This window comes from Poeciliopsis prolifica, unplaced genomic scaffold (assembly GCF_027474105.1).
Source record: "Poeciliopsis prolifica strain line A6 unplaced genomic scaffold, Auburn_PproV2 SCAFFOLD065, whole genome shotgun sequence".
In the NCBI taxonomy this organism is placed as follows: domain Eukaryota; kingdom Metazoa; phylum Chordata; class Actinopteri; order Cyprinodontiformes; family Poeciliidae; genus Poeciliopsis; species Poeciliopsis prolifica.
Genome location: NW_026562440.1, coordinates 2,253,279 through 2,270,981, shown reverse-complemented (window position 1 = coordinate 2,270,981; position 17,703 = coordinate 2,253,279). Strand labels below are relative to the sequence as shown.

General features: G+C 39.3%; 1 pseudogene; it reads left to right on the top strand.

Annotated features, from left to right (window-relative positions):
• The first annotated feature begins 169 nt into the window (after positions 1 to 169).
• LOC129351237 (protein phosphatase 1 regulatory subunit 14C-like) lies at positions 170 to 17,269 on the top strand (annotated as a pseudogene).
• Positions 17,270 to 17,703: the final 434 nt, after the last annotated feature.

The window sequence follows — 17,703 nt, the reverse complement described above, 5'->3', positions numbered from 1 at the left end:
CACCTCAAACCTCGACGTCTGCCATCCAGCATTTCTTGCAGCGCTCGCTCCGCCCTCTCGGCTTTCTACGGTGCTGCGCTTTAAATAGCAACTGTTTAAAGCTGCTGCACATTCCCCTGTCTGCCGTGCAGCTCCGCAGTCTTTCTCTCCCCCCTCCCCTCCTGTCCACTCCATTAACACATTTAACCAAGCAACAAACCCTCTCATCCCGCTATGTCGGCCGCCAGCACCGAACCCAGTGCCCCTCTGCCCACCGCAGGCAGCCGCGTCTTCTTCCAAGGTGCGCCCGGTGTGGGCTGCGTGAGCTCCGGCCCATCAACGGCGAGGACCCTGTCCAGAAGAAGCAGGGAAAGTGACGGTCAAGTACGACAGGAAGGAGCTGCGGAAGAGACTCGTGCTGGAAGAATGGATCATCGAGGAGCTCAGCAAGTTGTATGACTGTGAGGTGAGTAAAGGACGGGTTACCCTCTGTCAGCGGGGGGCCCTTCAAATGCACAAGGAGATAGACGACCGGGAAAAAATAATGCAGATTACTTTATGCGTGTTTCTGTGTCGTTTTTTTTTTAATTGTAGTGTCAGTCAATCAGAGCTGCACGTCTGTTTTCCATGTGTAAAACAGATGTTTTACACATAAAAACTCAAAATCATAACAATATCACACATCAACTTTTCACATCCAGGAGCTTGACTTTCTCATTTTCCTTTGCGCCAAGATGCTGAGGCTTTCAGACATCTATGTGTGCCTTTTGTGGCTCCGAGAGCTTTATTTGTTATCTCTGTCTCTGTCGTTGAGCAAGGGATGCCTGGGCCGGGGAGGAAAAGCAGCAGCAGCAGAGAAACCGCATGGTTGTCCTTTTACGCACCGGTCGCTTCCCCACCTCCAAGGAAGCTTGCAGTTGCGAAAAGGGAATTCTGTGTGCATCCATTTACATAGACCGTATAATTTCTCGTAAATGACACTAATGGCGGTCCTTTCATCAATATCCTTTAAGCAAACCCCCAGCTGCTCGGTTTATTGTAGGTTTATGAGATGGCGCGTGCGTCTCAGTTCAGTCGTTTGACGTTTATGTGGCGACGGTTTTCGCCCTTTTAACTTATACTCACTCTTCTGCGGTGCATCTGTCCCTGCGCCTTATATTAGCCACCCCAATTACTGTGCGTGCGCACGTCTGCACGTCGCATTCTTTAACACTTTAAAAAGGGGGAAGGGAGGCCTTGTGTGCGCATGTGGAGAAAGAAAGAGAGAGAGTGTGTCAGAGGTCCTGATAGCAGCAAATCCCCCTCCCAATAAACTCTCTGTTTCCCACATATACTATGCTGCCATGCAGAGCCATGTGGGGGTGTTGAGAAGATGGAAAGAAGGGCACTGGGTTAAAAGATGTGCTGATGCTGTGACTCTCCTCCCCAGCCAATCACCTCTTCTGGCTCGCAACCCTCTCCCTAATGCCAAGGGTCTGCACAAACACATGTTCACACACAATACATCTGTCACTTCCAGTCAGGCATATATTTATGTATGTGCGTGGCTCACTCCATCTATCAATGGTATAATCCACACAGAGATTACGCCACTGAGAGATTCTAAAATGACCAGGGTGGAGTGGGGTACACACACCTTGAATTATTGGGATTTTATGAGACAGGAGAACATTAATAAGAGCTTAACTGTGTATCGAAAAGAAAATGTGGCTGATACTGTGAAATGCCACCCATTGCCTTCAGAATCACCTGTTTACTCAGTGAAGGTTTTCTTCCAAAGCTTCACAGGTTTTAAAAAAACTCGAACCAATAAAAAGCATCACTGAAGCCGAAGAGCACCAAAGCCATTTAAGGGATTAATCGTTAGCCATGATAATGTAGAGAAGAACGCTGAAGTCTGAAAACAACATTCCCACACTGACGGATGGTGTGAGGATGCTTTTCTTCTTCAGGCACGTGAAGCTGGCAATGTTTGATTGGAAGATGGATGTTGCTGAAAACATGGAGATCCTGAAAGAGAAGCTGTTAAAGGCTACAAAACAGATGAGACTCCAGTTCACCTCCCAGCAGAACAATGACTCAACACAATCCAAAGCTACTGGAATGAGTCAAATCAAAGCATATTCATGTCAGAATGGTTTACAGGTAGAGGCATGCCCCAAAGGACTGAATAGCAACGCACGCAATACTTTTTACATTTTTGTTTGAAAAAGACAACAACAACAAAAACAAAGAAAATCAAATATATTTTTCTTTCACTTGGCCATTGTGCTGGGTTTTATTTTGGTCTATCACGTATACTCCCAATACAATCCTTTAAAGATTGCGGCTTTATCAAAACAAAGCGTGCCAAAATATCAAGTGATTTGTGCATTGTGTACCGAAACTAAGCTCAGGCAAAAAAAAATAAAAATCACAGTCCGACACTAACTGCCAGAACAGGTTTTTATACCTTCCCTTCTGCAATAAGAGAGAGCGTTGCAATGCAAATATTTTCCACACATGAGGTTAATAAACTCTACACGTGTGTGACGCTCCAAACTTCTCCTCCCTCATGCTGAAAATGCCATGAGTGTTGCATTTACAGGACCTCTAACACAGACCGATGCCTTTTCATGTCTGTCTGTGGGTTTGTGAGCTTCTCCCTCTCTTTATAGCCCTGCTTATTTCTCTGTTGTGGTTCTTATTTGAGCTAAAATAAGCTGAAGCCTTGTTTCCAACTGTAATGGCTGAACATTTCAAAGCTGACTGAGTTCTTGGCTGCATGTCAGACTTCCACCAGCAGGATTTAGTCAATGCAAATTGAATGTTAGATTAATTATGAGCTAATATATTTTCATATTTTTCTCTTGCATGATATCCTGTCCATTTGACCTCTTTCCATATATTGTGTACATCCATACACCAGCAGGGCATCTTTTCATATCTATTCACTTAGCCAATATAATATCCCATGATGATCCCCCTACGGCTCTCCAATAACCAGAGCGTTATTAGCCTGAGCTGAACTGGGATTTGGAAGGATTTCAATAAAAGCCGATAGTGAAAGCAGTCCCTGATGATGTCGACAAGTTGTACTTTCAGCACATTGTTAAAGATGTCTATCATCTCCTCGAGTGTTTGAGCAGGAGGTTGTTACTATATACTAGTGATCTTTATGGACATGACTGTAAGCAGGACGTCACATTCCAACCACTGTTGTAAATACCTTCATGCTGAAACCCAAATTGGTTTCGGTAGTTCTTTAAGCATGTGTGTGTTAGATACATGTAGAGGTGACTATGCTGTTCTTGCTGAAAGGTCATCCACTGTATTAGTTTCATAAGAAAACCTGATAGTACATTGGGGACTGTGATATAGAGGCTTGAGTTTGTCAGTGAAGTCCGGTTGTTTGTTGAGGCAGAAATGTGATAAAATAAACTAAAAAGATTCCATTAGTAATGCAATTTGCTGTTCAGGGTGTATCACACTTTTAAGACCTTTGCAAATATTGAAATCATCTTACTTGTTTAATCAATATTCAAGTAGTAGAGGATCACAAAGCGGTGGTGCTCAAATCCAGGCCTCAAGATCTTTTATCTAAAGCTTTTAGATGCACTCCTGCTTCTACACGCCTCAATCAAATGATTCCGGCCCTTTTAGCTGTGTTCTCCATTGCTAAAAGCTGCTGATGAGTTGTTTGATTCAGGTGTATAGGAGAAGGAAGGTATCTTACAGTTTCAGGGACTGGACTCGGGCACCCCTAGTCTACAGTTCATTTTGACTTGTTCCTGTGTCCAGAATGGGATTTTTTCACACATGACCACATGTGTGAAAGGTGAGGGTTTGATCAGAGAAGAACCTAAAAAGCGAGAGTTTTGCTTTTGGGCCCAGCTCTTTCTTTTTAACAGCAATGCCCCGGTCTGTCTGATTGTCACTCAGCTGTGGACCAGTCCAGTGCACGCTTAAGGTCACTGTTCAAAGCTGCTCATAGAATAACATAAAAGCAAGACAAAACACTGAGAGTCCCTTTGTTACTATTAAATCTGGTTTGTCTTTGCATTGCAGTTCTTTTTCTCACATATATATTTCTGTCAGCCCCTGTGTGTTATGCTAACTGAACAAAAGAAGACAAAAGTCCTTGTTAGTTTGTAACTACTGACCCACCACCACACTCCTTCTCTTCTTTAATAGATTAAGTGGACTCTAATTGAGTGCCTGCTAATGCTGAGATCCAGTTTAGGTGATTAAAAGGCAAAATGTGTCAACGGACTGATGGATCTGTCTGTCTGAGAGCAATCAATGAAGATAATGCGAGACATAAACTCTTACTGGACAGCAGTAAATCATTATACACTTGCATTCTGCATGCTTTGTCATGTTTATGCCTTTCAGATACAAATGAGTGGAAGAAATGCCCTACTTTTCAGTGGCTCTGCCAGCTCAGGGTCTGTTGGTATACAAGGCTTCTGCCCTGAGGCTTTTACTGTCTGTGGGTTTGTATGAGGCCATGTGGCCTTTTTTTTAGGTTGAAGAGACTGGGCTACTCTTTAACAGTTGCTCAGTGGTGACTTTTCATACACTGATGAGCATGACAGTGATCTGACTGGTCAGTGTACATGTTCAGACCAAATGGAGCAAAAACAATCTCCTGATTTGAAGCACCTTCTTGTGGTTGATACCGTTGCTTCTGACTGCTGTTCCTGTTGTCCATGGATTATATAAGGTATGCAAGTTTGAAACTAAATTTTGTGTAAAAAAATGCCTTCAGGTGATTTTTGTGTTTATGAATATGTGTACGGAAAAGAGAAATGTGCATTTTGTTGCTGATTTCTAACCTCCAAGTATCACTTTCAAGATGAAATGTCTTTCATCTTTCTGTCTCTCACTGCTTACCATCTGACGAGTCGAGACGGGAAGATTTTTCCTCCCCTGTGCATGTCGTGTGTTTTTTGCCGAGGAACAAGAGCAACCACGTGAGCCTCACATAGAACCAGAGGAGTAGAATTCAAGCCCAAGTCATTACACCGGTTCAATAGCATGCCTGGGAAAATATACATCGGCACTCATTGACAGGAGTATTACTTTACATACTGAGTTACCTAATGCATCATGCTATGAGCACACACAACAAACAAGCAAGTTTAGTGCCTTGCAAGCATTCTTACTAATAAAGAGTTTTCTCACTTTGTGACATTGCAACCTCAAAGAAGAAAAGATGTAATTATAAAACAGCATCTCAAGCTTTGAACCTTAATTCATCCTAAATCAATCATGGCTGCGATGTTCTATTCAATCAGAAAAGCAGCCCACAGACCCCTGATAACTCTGGAGGGCCCACAGAGAACCATGATTCAGGTGGATTATCTCTTGACACTCAACAAATCTGGCCTTTGTTAGAGAGTGGCAAGAAGAAAGCCATTGCTGAAAAAAGGCCTGAAGAGGTCCTATGAGCCTCTTCAGGCCAGTTTAAGGAGCAATGTAGGGGAGACAATACACGTTGAAAGATATGCTGTGACTAAGAGAGACCAAAGCTGAGTTACTTGGTCTACAAGTCGTATGTGGTGGGAAGCTAAATCAATCATATTAATTGAGAGTTTTGGGAAAACTTGAAAATTGCTGTTTGCTTATGTTTGTATCTGCCTTAGCTTGCTTAGCTTGGCAAAGAAAAACATAAGAAGGCCTTAGTCTGTACTGCAGATGTGTCTTGATGGAAGAAAATGCAACCTTCCACTTCACAATTATGTGCTACTTTGTGTTGGTTTTTCACTAAAAATAAAATCCAGAAGTATCTGGACAAAATGTGGAAAAGGTTCCATGGGTAAGGGCTTCTGCAAGTCACTGTAAACTCCACATACACCTCCGGTTATCAGAATTGGAGCTATTAATCAAATGATTACTGCTGCACTGACTGATCACGGACTGAGAAATGAAGAAAGGTCAGTCTTCTGTTTACAATATCCATGCTTGGAAAGTTAGATATGATGGATCAAAATAGAAACTCGCCGAGTGTCTGTCTCTGAGCACACGTCCACACATTTCACTTGCACGCACACACACACACACCCCCCACCCCCACACACACACACACGTGCATCTGCTGCTAAACAAATCAGAGGTGTTGACAAGGAGCCCTCTCGGCCAGCAGAAATCCACCAGCTGCTGAGACACACTGGCAGCACCGAGTGTCAATTTCAATAATCAACACTGAGCACAAAGGTTATGGCGTGTTTATTGGCTGTTCAGTTTTGCTTGTGCTAAATTTTTCTATCCTCCTTTCACTGTCTGCACTCGTCCACCTCAACTGACTTCATGCTTCTGCACTTCTACTTTGTGATCCTCCTTCCAGCACGCTCACCCTCTTCATGTGGGTTTCAATCAAATAGATATCAACCAAACAAACAGTGACCTGTAGCACATTGAAATGTAATTCTGTGTGCTGCTGAGGAATAGATATTATTGTGTCAGCTGTGTCAGCCAAGATATGCCTGGATTAAGTTAATATCAATGAATGAAATCCTGACAATTGCCTATTCTTATTGTTGATTTTTGTGTTTTTATGATGTAAAGCACTTTGAACTGCTTTGTTGGTGAAATGTATTATAAATATGATTGATTGATCGATAATTTACTTTTAAAATCAGTTCATTTCTCAGTCATTTTATCCTCATACCTACTAGACCTGGTTAACTACTGGTTTCTCTGTCAGGACGGCAATAAACACGCTGTTTAAAAACATCGACTCGCACTCTGTGCGCTCCAAAGTTGGAGGAGGAGATGCAAAACAGCATCTGCATTTGCAGAAAAAGAGAAAGAGGCCGATGGTTGTTTTGACTCTCAAAAGGCAGACGGATGAGCTCCTATTCAAGAGTGCATTTGCTGTTTATCCACCTTTGCATGTGCAAAATGACTCATGCAAAAACTAAATTGCATGGGTTCAGTAAGGAAGTGCTTTCATTTTTCAAACAAATCTGGATCTTATTTCCAGCTAGTTTGTTTTATTTTCACCTACATTACAGTTTTCAAAAACCGAGAAACTTTTCATTTAAATACATTCTTTAGCACTCTGTTCTGTTTGCTGGATGGCTGACTGCTTTTGACCTCAATCCTATCTATGTTTTTATGCCGATCATTCGCTTTGTATTGAGGGCAAAGGTCTACATTGGCTTCAGCTGTTGATTCATTTGGCTCAGGGAAGAACTGTTTGGATTTCGAGTACAGTAACATTATATCTATCTGCCTTACATGTCCAGGTCTGATATATTCCTGATAGAGAATGAATAGGCTTATTTAACTGTTAAATATATACAAGGATTTTAACCAGAGGTGATTCTGTCTAGCAACAGCATGTCACTGTGTGTAGATGTGAGCTGTTGATGAGGCTGCTGATGGAAACTGTTTATGAAGAGCTTCAAGAGGGGGATTAGTTACAACATAGAAGACACTAAGAATAATTAACTGCAGATTGTGAAACATCCATCATCTGAGCTCATACAGAATAAGTTTTAATAAAAGCTTAGTGGAGTGCATGCTGTGTTTACTCAAGTTATGAATGTAATGTGGTCAGCTTGACAGTAGAATCTGGTTAGAATATGCGCAATCAACAGCTAAAGAGACAAAAAAGTGAAACCAGATATTTACATGCACTATAAAATACATGCATGAAGATATGAAGAAATGAATTGAAGGTTCTCTAAAAAACTTCATTCTGGAACTTCTCCAATCAAAATATGTATAGATGTTTCTTGCTGTCCTAATAAAGAAAATGTTTAGTTCAATTTTAATTTAGTTTATTTATATAATGCCAGTTCACAACATGCCGTCTCAGGGCACATGACCAAAAAATGCCATTTCAATTCAAAAACGTGTCCATTCCAACTGATCCTACTTAACAAAGTTCATTAAGGTCAGTTCATTATTGAAATTAGTGTAACAAGCCGTACTGTCTTTCAGCACAGAATGACAGTAAAAAAAATCACTTGCATTGACTTTACATAAATTCCTCATACTGAGCAAGCACACAGAGACAGTGGAAAGTAAAATCTCCCCATACACAGGAAGAACCTGCCTCGGCCATCTCAACTGACCGAAAGTTTGAAACAAAAGAACTGACAAAGGCGTACTTTCTATTCTGATAAAAAAGTAAAAAGTTGGAGAGAGAAATGGTTTAATTGTTGGCAGCTTTATCTCAACCAGTGACTGACTGACTAAGCAGTCTAAGTTGATGGCAGACAGTAGGAACTTTATGAAATAGTGTATATAAATGTCAGCCACAGCACACAAAACAGAAATGCTTTATGTTAAAGATAATATCAGAGATCCACTTGAAAACAGTGGTATTACTACACTAATAGTTTACAGTCAGGGGTAAATGTTTTTAATTTTATGCATGCAGAAGTTTAGAGGGTCACTGTCATGCTAATTAATTGTATGTTCAATGTTAATTTTAGGATTTTTCTGCCCCAATCCTCTGTTTTCTAGCAGTTCTCCTATTTGATGTAGTGTCCTCTGGAGTAGCTGAATCAGCGTGAGAAAGAGCTGTGACTGCAGCTGCTAGCATCACCCAGTAAAGTCACATCCTTCGTGCTCTATGGTTTCAGCAAACTGCTGCACCAAACGACAACAGGGAGGTTTGAAAGTGGGGGAGGGCCAAGAGCCACGTAATCCACAAGGGCCTTAACAGTAACCTTGGCAAAGTCTCTCTTCTCTTCTGAACTCCTTCTATTGTTTGTCTATTTCCCTCATTTTGAATCTTTCCCATTCAAAATTACAGTGACAGTCATTTTCCCATCACACACTGTCAATTCTCTGTGTTTTTACTTCCTCCACCCTTAATAACTTAATTTCAGGGGATGATTTCAGCCCACCTTGAGTTCCCCGGCACTTTGATGTGACACAGTGTGGCAGAATATAGAGGAAGAAAGCTGAGCTGGGAGATTTTAGTGTTGCACAATCCTCCTCTTCCTTCGCCTCATCATCATCATCACAATGACCCACTTATCGGTGCTCGCTTCATCTCTCTGCATCTGAGTTGTATGTCTTTCTTATTGTAGTTAATCTTGTAGCTTTTACCAACTGTTGTTTTGCTTCTCTGTGTGTTCTGTACCAATCACAATTTTAGGATTTAATATTAGATTCCTTATGTTTGCTTCTTTTGGACCACATTCTCTTCCTTTTTTTCTTGCCTTTCAGCTTCAGTGAGGTGAAAAGGGTATTCGTGCCTCTTGAACTTTCATATTTGTAAAGTCAGAGCCACAAACTTCTATGTTTTTTTTTCTGAGTGTGTGCGACAGAGCAACCATTTTCAGAAGAAGAAAGGGAGTGGCGTGGGGTTGAAAGTGAAAATGTAAAGAAGCAGAAAGAGAAGACAAGAGGACACTCTAGAAGTCTACTTCTACACTGAATCCACAGTGAGAAACAACATTTGCTCATATAACAACTACGTAGGCGAATCTGTAAACACCTGAACCCAAACATAATTTTTAATAAGCTGATGAAATAGACAGTCCATTTGACCTGGGGATATTGATGAACTGAAACCATCAACAAGACTTTATTAGCTTGGGATAACCATCTATTTTAGAACTGCAATTATATGAAACCGGCCTGTCTGGTTCACATAAGAGGGTTATGAATAGGGATGTCAGTGAATCATTCATTCAAGTAAAGCAATTGCTCACACCTTTGTTCAGAGACACTGTTTGAATAAGGTCTAAATGGAGTTTGTGTTGACTCACAGGGTTGGGCTTCTCGCATTAGCTTAGATTCACCTCACCGCAGCTGAACCAGAATGAAAACGCTGCCGGCTGCTGAGCTGACGGTGAAAACAAGCCTGACACAGATGAGCTCTCAGCTGTCTGCACACATTGCCAGGCTCACAGTCCAGCTTTGTGTTTTTCTATCGGGCTTTCAGTTCATAGCTGGTTCTCGCGCACAGTCTTCACAAAGTTGCCTTGATTACAAAAAACACTGCTCCTTGTGCCCATATCCTCTGAACACACCATGTCTTTCATCATTATTTCTCTCATTTGCAAATGCAAATGCAAATGCAAAAAAAAATAAATAAATAAAATAATAATAATAATCATAATAACCAACTGCTACTTCTACGTGTAGCAAATAAGGATTTAAGTCCACTTTTATCAATTGCTTCTTTATTTTAAAATGTTTGCATAGCTGATTTACTTGTGTTGTCTGCAGTTACTATTAACTTTCCCTGCTGCAGGCACTGAAAATAATCTAATTGGGAGTAGTTGCATGGATTCAGACTAATATAATTACTCACACTCCACTGTGAAGGACTAAATATGTACAATGTATTCCTGTGACAGCTTCTTTTAATATCAAGATTTTTTATGTAGCCTGGCAATTGCTCACGGTCATGCTTCACACTCCAGCCATGTGTGATGTCATCACCATTAACAGGGATGTAGGGTGATGGACTGCCTGCTGACAAGTGAAACAATCAGACTCTCACAGAAGTTAGTGAGTGAGTGATGACCCCACAGACAGATAGAGAGAAAGACTGAGGGTGACCTTTGCTTCCTGTCCTCAAACTCCAAGGGACAAACTTTGTGGAGTCATCAATTCACTTTAGGTCATCTGTCGGATTTAGATAATGGACTGAGTTGACAGAAAGATAGCAGGAGGGCAATCCTGGAAGGAAACCTGTTAGAACACTTCTGACTGGGGTAAACGTTCACCTTCTGGTCAGAAATTGAACCAGTAGAAGTTCAGAGCTTCATTCAAATAAAAACCTATGAGAAGATTTAGTTTAAGATCTTCCCTGATTGCTTCTCAAAGACCTGAACTATGAATGGAAATAGTTTTTGTAATGTTAACTTAAATGTTCAGACCAAAGTCGGTTACAAGGGCAGAGTTTTTTATTTTTCTACATTACATCACTTTGCTTCATTTGTCTTGACTGAGACTATAGTTAAGTCATTTAACACCAATAGCTGCTGTTTGGTATAAGTAGTACACTTGTGCAACTTTGAAATCAGTATATGGAAACATGGAAAAACATCAGACAATAACGTGTGTCTAAATAAGTCTACCAAAGGGTCAAACCCTAGTAGCCAGAATAGATCTAAGGACAATAAAGTAAATATTCTGAAGTGGTGAAAAGCCTCCTTTTGTCTCAAAGCTGAAAAGTTTTATGTGAGGAAGGTGGGATCCAAAGCAGCTCACCTGGAGGAATGGTCCAACATTCCAGCAAACTACTGTGAGAAGCTTGCCAAAGGATATCCAACATGTTTTAAAAGTTAAATCTACCAAGTACTAAGAAAACATAAGTAAACTTCAGAATATAAAGATTAAATCATATAAAAATGCAAAAACAAAATCTACTCTTATTCATCTGGCATTGAGCAAGCAAATAATTTTAGACAAAGACTAGGGAATTTTATGTCAGACAGTGGCAAAAAAAAAAATAATAATACAGTGTACGCAAAATCTGGTTTCAACTGATATTTAATCTATTAACCATCAAACCCAAGTTTTATGGAGATTTGCTCCACAGGCTTACTTCTTTTCCCATCAACAGTTCTGTCATATTAATTTGCATTTGGAAGATTTTAGCATTAGACTTTAAGAATGCATGTTTTTTTTGCATTGTTACTTGAATGGTTATGATTTGCACTGATTTCAGTGTGTTCTTATTATCCTGCCCACACAGAACGAAGCCGACTGACTACATTTCTGGGAGCTAATATCATCCCTGCTTTAATGCTCTTTGTCTTAATACCATGCTGTGCTCCTGGCTATATGAAAGACACACACACACATACACATGAGCCCTGGATAACATTCCTGTTGCTGTGTTAGAGTAGAGATGAGAAATTATCTCACAGGCATTGTTATGAAACGATGGTTCGCAAGTAGCTGTGAGCAACATTTCCGTGCCGCTGTACGTTAGATTGAACCTCCTTGGCGTCAGTAAGGAGATTCATTTTAATCTTTGTGAAACAAAGATAGAAATATGGCCTTCTGGCTTAAAAAAACTTTTTTTTTTTGGCAAAATGGATTTAAATGTCAAATGGCAGAATAGAAAAAAAGACATATCTTGAATATGTTCACATCAAATTTAAAGAAAAAAAAAGAGCATTTGAAAAAGTTGCAAACAAAAACAAACAAAAATAGTCAGTAAATCTTCAAAGAGGAAACGGATTAAAACGGTTTCAGCAAGTTGAGCATATTCTGAGCAGAGGTTTTGTTTCAAAGTAATGAAACAAAACCTACAAGTAAACCACAAGTAAAGAACAATGTGCAAAAAATAACCCCAGAGAGTTTTGCCTGGGTTGCTCACAAAAACCTGACCACCCACTTGGAAGATAGCAGAAGGTGATCAAATATCTCCACTGACTTGTTTGACAGCAGCAGATGCTTAAGTGTTTGTTGTAAATGTCAAGCAAACAAAGGTGAAAAAACAACTGGATTCCCAGGCTCAGTTCCTTTAAGAGCCTTAGCTCAATGCTTCCCAAAAGGACAGCATTTGTAGAACACGTCATGCGGTGTCTGGGAGGGAAAGGTTTATCCTCCCTGCTTGCTTCCTCTGCAAAAACCTTGTGGCGAAATAAAATGAAGCATTGGAGCTTTGATGTGGTGTTGAGCTGAAAGCAGCCTCCAACCACTGAGCCGCTAAACGGCCCAACCCCGGCACAATGACATTTCCAAATGATGTATGTCCCTAGCAGGCAGGCACACAGAGTGGTTTGGGTGTTTATAAGCCTCTTGCAAACACAAATATTCCAGTTGCATTTTTTTTAAATTAAATATTCTACTTTCTTATCTTGTTTGCACATTTAAAGCATTTCCATCTGTTCTCTAACAAAGGGTTATTTTGTGTTTCAGGAGGACGAGATGCCAGAGGTAGAGATTGACATTGATGACTTGTTGGAGGTCAACAGTGATGATGAGAGAGCCAGCAAACTACAGGTAAATGTGTGTTTATATGTGTGTATGTGGTTGTGTGTATCTACAAGTCTTTCGCAGAGATGATTGGTCACAGAGCGAATGAGAAATCCTTGATAGAGATGTGGTGGTTGATTGGTTCTTAAGCAGTCTGGGTATTCAGTAAAGATATAACTGTTAATATCATGTGAATATAAAGGCAATTGGTAAAAATAAACATGTTGTAATAAATTAAATACCCATAGGTAAAACTTGGATATTATTAGTTTGTTTCAAGAGTTGCTGTGTAAGGCTTTGTGTAAATTTGCTTTCTTGTCTAAGCAAAGTCTGAAATGTATTTATTGGCAGATTAGCTGCCCTGCATTTGATGAGAGCATGCTTCCTTCAGGCCCTAAAGACTTGACACTTAATTTGAGAGACATGACTTGTGAACATTCCTCAAGTCTGCTAATTAGCAATTTATTCGTAAAATCTCAGAACCTTTTGAACATTTAATTAAATACATATATGCTCATCTGAATGAAGGCTAGACTCCAACAACCAATGGAGAATGTGAGTTTCTGTTAATAAGAGTTAGAAGTGCAGAATCTGCTGAGGTTTTAAAAACAGGGTAAATAATTTCCTACTAACAACTGTTTCCCCCTCTTCTTTTCACAGGAATCGTTAACAGACTGCTTCAAACCCACAGAGGTGAGCTTCTTTGGAGCACAAAAACCATTAGAGCCAAAGCCTGCACTCACCATGTTCTAGTATGCTAATGAATACCTAATTAACTATGCGTGCACAAGCACAAATAAGCTACCTGATATAGGAATTCATAATATTCATTACTTGCAGTATACATACTGACGTGTTCAGAGAGATAAGAGTCTGGTTTTAGATGAGGTTGCATGAGGCTATTTGCATGATTAAAGCTTTTAAAAACCAATCACATTAATTCCACACATGGCAAATTTTCCCCCATCTGTCATCGTCACTGTGTGTGGTTTTATTACAAGGTCATTGCTGTTTAGCTACAGTAACAGTTGTTGAGCTATGCAACCTATACACCTTCAACTACATAACTCCATAACAGTACTAATTTTTTTTAAATACCTATTAATTATATTTAGCTTTACGGAACCCTAAAACCAATGTTTGATGCTCAAAACAATTCTGTACCCATTTGGACTTTGTTTAAATGTGTTTTTCGTAACATTTCGGCTGTACCTACCCACTCTCAGGAATAAAAATGGTGCACACAGATACCCTTCCTCTCAGCCAAGTGGAAATAAGAAGTGAAAGACAGGGGGTAATTGATATACAAGATGAATGTGAACGAAAGGTGAAAGGACTGTGAGATTGCTTCTTGAAGGCAGAGTGGGGAAGATAACAGGAGATTAAAGACATGAGGTGAGAGGGGGAGTGATGAGGCAGAGTGGGTTGTTCCGGTTAAATGCAAAAACACCTGCTGGGTAAAAGATGAATGCAGATAGGAAGGGGGAGACATCTGGAATTGGATCGTGAGCACTGTCCTGTATAATAAGGTAGTTAACACTGAAACCAGACCTTGACATAACCTCTTGCTTGATTCTGAGAGTGCGTGTCACAATAATCTTTACAATGTTTGATCAATTAAATTAAATAATTAAATGTACTAGTGTGTTTTAATCTGAAATGATTTTAGCTCATTTAGCTTGTCTACCTTTGTAGTCCATTAAAGTGTTGATTCTTGTGCATCTGAAAATGACTTTAAGCTACTTATTTTGGGAAATTTGGCCGTTATCTACTCATTGAAATGAGGAATAGCTTTGCGAAGTCCAACCAGCACTGAACAAAGGTTGAAGACTCCAAAAAATAAATTTTCAAGAAGGCATTTAAATGACTCCTTCACTGAATTTAATGTGTATTTCTGAACAGTCTAACTTTGTTTTACTTTTCTTCTTCAGAACTTTGTCAGTGAGTTGCTGTGCAGGATAAGGGGGATGAGGAAACTCAGCGCTCCAACCAAGAAGGGCCTATAATGGCTTACTTGTCCAGTATCTACCAACCATAAACTATGTCACTACAGCTTCACCTACTTTACTCACCCAACATAAAGTGTCGTAATACAGAATTGTTTATCAAACCTCTAGGAAACACCCCGTAATCTGCCAACATTCACCACAATATCCATAATCTGGCACCCGTCATTCATTTTAAAGCACAGAGGATTACAAGTCATGATAACATAACTGTTGACAGTTACTTACGCAAAAAAAAAAAAGAACGAAAAAAACAGTGTGTGTTTTGAGCGAAGGATAAAATGTCAAGACCAGGAATGTTCCTGGACTGTGAGTATATTTATAACAAAAATATCACCACCTAAATCTACATGTTCAGTTCACACATTTTTAAGACCAACCTTCCAAAGAATAAAAAAAACAACAACCTTCAAAACAAAACAAGGACAAAATTAATCAAGGGAGGTGGTAAAAAAATATATTTACTATAGATGCACAATCAGCTGAAGCTCCATAAAAACACAATTCTTCATTAATAAGTTTTTTCTTCTTTTACTGGAGTGTCTGTTGTTACGTCAAAAAAAGTGGTTATTTATTGTTCTTGAGTCAAAAGTTGTTTTCAGCTGTTTTTTCTCGTCAGTTTTTTGTCCACATCATGTCAGTGCTATCACATGTGAAGGAGAGCTGTTCTTTTGATTTTTAAGCGCATTATAATTATACATTACGAATCTATTCACTCTTTTGTTTTATATAAAACCTCTTAATGGAGTGGCGATATATTTAACGAAACACTACCAATATTTTTGCTAGTTATTTAATGTTGTACTTTTCATCTCAGCAAGGCATGATGGGTGTTGCAGTTCTCTGTTCGAGACTACAAAAACCTGTATGATTGGCAGCCTTTCATCGATCGTGTTCTTCGTGCTCCGTCTGCGGGCTGATGTGACCATTTATGCTCCAACATTGAAGGTTATTCTCATTGGCTTCATTTACCTCTGCTAACATGAATTTTCTGATAATGGACAATGTTGCCTTTAAGGACATTCAGGATGAGTTCCAATTTTTGTCAGCAGCAAGCCTCAGCTACCGACAACTGAAGAGTAAATGTCGTGAGGTCAAACTCTGAAGCAGTAGATTGGTTGTAAAGAGTTCACACTATCGAAATGTTAAAAGTGACTACAATTTTTGGGTTTAAACCCCCCCGCCTCCCCAAAAAACAATAATGTGGTTGCACATCCACAAGGTAATGCTTTGTCGCAACTCCTTTGGATTTTATTATCACACCACCCTCATGCATCAAGACCTGGCAAAGTTTGCAGACTGCAATTCAAAATTGTGAAATTGTATTTTGTGTTCTTGTGATTGACTCTTTTTGACATTGAGATCCTTCTGATGATTTAAAAGCTCTACGCAAACCATGGCTTTCTCTCTGACATGGAAAAACCCACTACAGTTGTGGAATTGTATTTAGTGTTAATCAGAGCCACTTTGATTAACACCACAATTTTCCCACAATACAAAAGTTGTAAATTTTTATTGAGATGCTTAAAGGTCATATTAAAAGTGGAAAAGTTTAAGCATCCCAAAAAATCTCCCATTCAAACAAAGGCGTTGTAACTTTTTAGATCCATTTGAAAGGCAACACTCCAATAAGCCATGTTCTGTAATTGAGGGTGTGCCAAACGTATCACATCCAAAACATATGTCACGAATCATAAATCTCACACTGAATTTTAAACCAGACTGTTTTTTAGGTTATAACTAAGTCAATACAAACTTTAAGGCGTTTAAACCTTTGCATTTTGCAGAGAATGTTGCAACTGCATATTACCGGGTTTAAAAGAATGGGTGAAGGTATCAATTAATGATGGTGGCCTTTTATTACACCAACAACACCAACAAACCTGTAGACTCTGATACAATCATGCTTTATGGCTTTGGGCTCAGTAATTTGCAAAGTAGTTGTACCAGTTAGATCAGGGCAGGCTTACACCTGCCACTGGATCCATCAACTTCTAAAGAAAAAAGCAGAACAATGTTGGATTAAAGCATAAGAGAGACACCCAAATGCATGCTAAAATCAGAGATTCATAGAGAGTATAATATAACCTTATATTTAAGCAAAAAAAAGCATCTTTTTTTGACTTGCCTAAGATGTATGACTTTGTAGATCAATTACTGTGGAGTCAACGTGAGTGTCACGTTGGAAAGAATCCAGGAAAAATTTAAATGGTGCTGATTTTGATGTTCTTCCCAGAATTTAGTTGTGTATATATAAAAAAAAAGCGTTTTCACTGATGAATGATGCCAGAGAAATGTGTTTGAAAGAAACATGTCTGTTTGAAACTGGATTTTATCTTTTCTTTTTTTTTTTTTTTCTCAGTGGGTACTGGCCCAGTTAAGGCTATAACATGTAACAAAGATCGTATGTTTGCCAGATGAAGCCATTAATGGAAATTGGGATGCATTTTGGGTTTTTGTTGAGGTTATTTAAACTATTTTCTCTCAAGGATCAGTTCAGGGACAAGAGGCTGATATTTTCTAAGTTATTGGATTTCATGTGGAGAGTGTTTTGAAAGTGACTGTTTTAGAAAGCTTTACATTTGCATGAATTTTTAAAGTAGCATGTTGAGGTGAAATATTTTTTGCCCAAAGTTGTGTTTTTTTATTATTATTATTTGATAAATTAAAACACTTTCCTTTTTATACATTTACAATGATTAATGCTGTTGCTTTTATCACTGATGCTAGGAATAACCTATTCAGGTTTTAAGCTGAACTTTTATTTCGTACATCCACAATGAGTATTCCTGTTTATAAAATGTAATGTGGTGTGTGGTTTGTTTTTTGC